The sequence below is a fragment of the Capricornis sumatraensis genome, chromosome 7, assembly GCF_032405125.1.
Source record: "Capricornis sumatraensis isolate serow.1 chromosome 7, serow.2, whole genome shotgun sequence".
Lineage (NCBI taxonomy): Eukaryota > Metazoa > Chordata > Mammalia > Artiodactyla > Bovidae > Capricornis > Capricornis sumatraensis.
The window spans coordinates 106,456,163-106,460,937 of record NC_091075.1 but is presented as its reverse complement, the minus strand read 5'-3'; the positions used below and the strand labels follow the sequence as shown (position 1 = coordinate 106,460,937).

At 42.6% G+C, this 4,775-nt stretch overlaps 1 pseudogene; it reads left to right on the top strand.

The window, feature by feature from the left end:
- Positions 1 to 4,434: 4,434 nt before the first annotated feature.
- Positions 4,435 to 4,553, top strand: LOC138082484 (5S ribosomal RNA; annotated as a pseudogene).
- Positions 4,554 to 4,775: the final 222 nt, after the last annotated feature.

The following is a 4,775-nucleotide window of genomic DNA, read 5'->3' as shown; positions in this document are numbered from 1 at the left end:
TGCGTCCACATTGCTGGCATGAGGATTCGTGTTAAGTGTGACCTACTATGTTTTTTTTCTTTTTTCTTTGAATAGTTTCTTTCTTCCTTCATGAAAAGGCCATAGTTTCTGAGAGGGCAGCTAGCTTAAGGCACAGAATCAGGAAGGTAAGGAGGGCAGAAATGGGTTCGAAGCACTTTTAGCTGTAGCTCTCAATACTTTTTGAGCAAACATCCCAAGAGTTGGGTATAAATCCTCATTTTACTCTTGATGCTCTTAGGTTCAAAGGAGTCACATGTCTTGCCAAAAATACGCTGCTGGTCAGGGGCTGGAGGGCTTCCCTGGTGGTTCAGACAGTAAAGAATCTGCCTGCGGGCTGGTAATAAAGCCTAGATCTTCTGGGTCCCAGAGCTGATGCTCCTCACTGTTTGCTCCTCATCTTCATCGGCTGGGGGTATCCAAATATGCCAAATACTACATATAGACTGTATTTACTCACCATAGACTTTCAGATTATTTTTCACACTGGGCTGAATTCACTGATGCACAGGAGATGTAGGACCTTAAAGATATTACAAAATTATGAAGGAGTATCGCATACATTTCCAGGCAGGTCATGCCGATTTCACGCCTGTTACTTTTAGGTCTTCCTAATTCTGTTTCAGCTAAATCTCTGCATTCTTATTATTTGCTTATTCATCTGTTCAGCAGAGCTTTCAACAGCAGCTGGGCCTCCTACATCTACAGAATTAGTCTTGAAAAATGAACCGGAAGATACATGGAAGGTAAGCAAGCCTTTCTCAACAACTACTCTATAACAATAACCTCTTATGCATGGGTGTCACATGTTGGTAAAACACGTGCCCCTTAACAACGAGCTTATATACTAAACAGAAATAGACCCATAGACATAGAAAACAAATTATGGTTGTCAAAGAGGAAAGCAGAGGAGAGGGACAAATTAGGAGTTTGGGATTAACATATACAAAACGACTATATATAAAATACAAACCAACAAGAACATCCTGCGTAGCACAGGAAACTATGCTCAACATTTTGTAATAATCTATAGGGGAAAAATTATATGTATATGTATGTATGTATATATAGGCTTCTCCAGTGGCTCAGTCAGTTCAGTTCAGTTCAATAGCTCAGTCGTGTCTGACTCTTTGCGACCCCATGGACTGCAGCATGCCAGGCTTCCCTGTCCATCACCAACTCTCAGAGCTTGCTCAAACTCATGTCCATCAAGTCAGTGATGCCATCCAACCATCTTATCCTCTGCCGCCCTCTTCTTTTGCCTGCAATCTTTCCCAGCATCAGGGTCTTTTCCAATGAGTCAGCTCTTGGCATCTGATGGCCAAAGTTTTGAAGTTTCAGCTTCAGCATCAGAATATTCAGGACTAATTTCCTTTAAGATCGACTGGTTGGATCTCCTTGCAGTCCAAAGGACTCTCAAGAGTTTTCTCCAACACCACAGTTCAAAAGCATCAATTCTTTGGCGTTCAGCTTTCTTTGTAGTCCAACTCTCATATCCATACATGACTACTGGAAAAATCAGAGCTTTGACTAGACGGACCTCTAATAATGTCTCTGCTGTTTAATATGCTGTCTAGCTTAGTCATAGCTTTTCTTCCAAGGAGCAAGTGTCTTTTAATTACATGGCTGCAGTCACCATCTGCAGTGATTTTGGAGCCTAAGAAAAGAAAATCTGTCACTGTTTTCATTGTTTCCCCATCTATTTGCCATGAAGTGATGGGACCAGATGCCATGATCTTCGTTTTTTGAATGTTGAGTTTTAAGCCAGCTTTTTCACTCTCCTCTTTCACTTTCATCAAGAGGCTCCTTAGTTCTTCTACACTTTCTGCCATAAGGGTGCTGTCATCTGCATATCTGAGGTTACTGATATTTCTCCCTTCAATCTTGATTCTAGCTTGTGCTTCATCCAGCCCGGCATTTCTCATTATGCACTCTGCATAGAAGTTCAATAAGCAGGGTGACAATATACAGCCTTGACGTACTCCTTTTCCTATTTGGAACCAGTCTGTTGCCCCATGTCTGGTTCTGACTGTTGCTTCTTGACCTGCATACAGGTTTCTCAGGAAGCAGATAAGGTGGTCTGGTGTTCCCGTCTCTGTGTGAATTTTCCAGTTTGCTGTGGTCCAGTGGCTCAGTGGTAAAGAATCTGCCTGCAATGCAAGAGACACAGGAGATGCAGGTTCGATCCCTGGGTCAAGAAGATCCCCTGGAGGAGGAAATGGCAACCCACTCCAGTATTCTTGCCTGGGATATCCCATGGACAGAGGAGCTTCGTGGGCTGCAGTCCATGGGGTCACAAAGAGTTGGACATGACTGAGTGACTGAACACACACACACACAGACAGACACACACACATATAAGTATATGTGTAACTGGCTCACTGCAGTATACCTGAAACTAACACAACATTGTCAATCAATTACACTCCAATAAAAATGTGCCACAAATGTGTCATTTTCTCTATGATGCCTGGGCTTCTGAGCATGCTATTCCCGTGCCTGGAACAACTATTCCCTGCTCCCAACCCTAATGCATGAGGCTCAGACTTCTGGTGACTGGAGTGTCTGTTCCCTGACAAAGCATTTTCTGATTCCAGGCAAGAGGAACCACTTGCTGTGTTCTCTCCCCTAGCTTCTCATGTCCATTTCCTGTTCTTTTCTATACACCTTCTGTATTGCTCCGAGCTGAATCCTGAGCACCCAGCACAGCAATTGAGACCAGAAATATTGCTGCTATTCTCCCTTGGATTTCATGAATAAGTGACATATCGAACACATTTTATCAACAGCCTTTGTAAATACCACACTCCTGCAGCGTGTCCTGCGACAGATTTCTTATCACTGCTATTGCTGTCATAATGACAGTTTTGTTCCATGTTTTGCCAAAAAAATCAATCTACGCACTTAAAAAACTTTACCTGTTGTGTACATGTCAGGTGTTTTTCAGAATAATCTTCACGTTTTCCTGCTTGAACTATTGTTCAAAAATAAGCAAAATATCGAGCAGAGCTCCCTGGGCTATGTAGGACCTTGGTGGTTATCCGTTTTAAATATAGCAGTATGTCCAGGTCCATCCCAAACTCTCATGTTATGTGGCAGCCAGGATAGGAGGGGAGTTTGGGGGAGAATGGACACATGTATACATATGGCTGAGTCTTTTTGTTGTCCACCTGAAATTATCACAACAGCTATATTCCAAAAAGCTTTTTAGCATCGTTATACTCATTCAGCTGATTCTTAAGTTGGTCTCAGCCCTTGAGTAAATTTGTCAGGTGGCTTGAGAAGCATCTTGGGCTCTTCTCAGGCTCCATCATCAGACAAGGGTTGCAGATGAATTTTTGTGGCAGTCTTGCCACAGAACTCCGGCAAGAGTCAGGAGCAAGAGTCTTCATGGAATTCTCCATTGATGGCTGATGTCTGCTTTCCCTCCCTCGCCATCAGTGACTTCCTTTGAATGATAATAAAAATGCATTTTTGTGGTTAAATGTAAATTTGGTTCCAGAGTCCCACAGACGTTTGGAAAACTCTGCTTATATCTGCAGACTCAACTAGGGGTGGGAGTGGATTTTAGTACATGGCTGAACACTCAGAGATTAAAGCCTGACCGCCTCTGCTGGATATGCTGGGCTCAATCACTCACCATTGACATCATTTCAGAACCACACAACTTCATATCACCATTAGATTATCTGTAACACACACTTCCTTCCTTCCTTTTACTTGTAGCACCCAATAGCAACCATTTCATAGGAGTCTTGATGAGTTTTATCAAATAAATGAATAGATGAATCTGTCTCTGAGCCTTTACTGTTCATATATTAAAAAGAAAAATAATCTTATAGGATGATTAAAATAAGTGATTGTTTGTAACATGCTTATTATACTAATCAGCACATAGTAATTGCTCAATAAATGGGCAAATGATGACTGAAACATTCCTAGTCCTTGTGGGGGCTGGAGGAGGGATTCGCATGTCATGCAGACAGGAGGAAGGGGCTATGAAAAGAAGGACAGTTCATTGAACAATAATGCTTCCTTCCCCAATATTTCAGGCAAACCCTTCCCACCTATGTCCTGCCTGAACAGAGGATGCCCTACTGTCACAGGAGGGTAGAGGAGGAACACTTCACTTTGTCAGGGTTGGGCAATAAGTGGGGTTGGGGCTGGGGGGTGGGAAGGGTGGGGGGGAAGTTGGGAGTTATTTGCACATAAGGAGATGACTGAGCTGGACCCTAGAGGCTTGTCAGTGGGCCCCCCAGGCAGGGAATAAGAGCCGGGCATCCTCAGCAAAAACTTGGACTCATACTCAGAGAGCTAAAGGGTCTTTGAGAACATTTATATTCAAAGTCAGTAAACTTAGAATGTATTTGCCTCAGAAATACAAATTAAAGTAATTGTAAATTTTTAAAAAAGTTAATCTATGGCCATACCCCCCTGAACGTACCCCATCTTGTCTGATCTCAGAAGCTAAGCAGAGTCAGGCCTGATTAGTACTTGAATGGGAGACCGTCTGGGAATACTGGGTGCTGTAGGCTTAAAGAAAAATTATTCTTCATGGATGTTTTCTTTTTTTTTTAATTTTTAATTTTTACTTTATTTTACTTTACAATACTGTATTGGTTTTGCCATACATTGACATGAATCCACCATGGGTGTACATGCGTTCCCAAACATCCAAACATGAACCATAACATCTCTCTGGGTCATCCCCGTGTACCAGCCCCAAGCATGCTGTATCCTGCATCGGACATAGACTG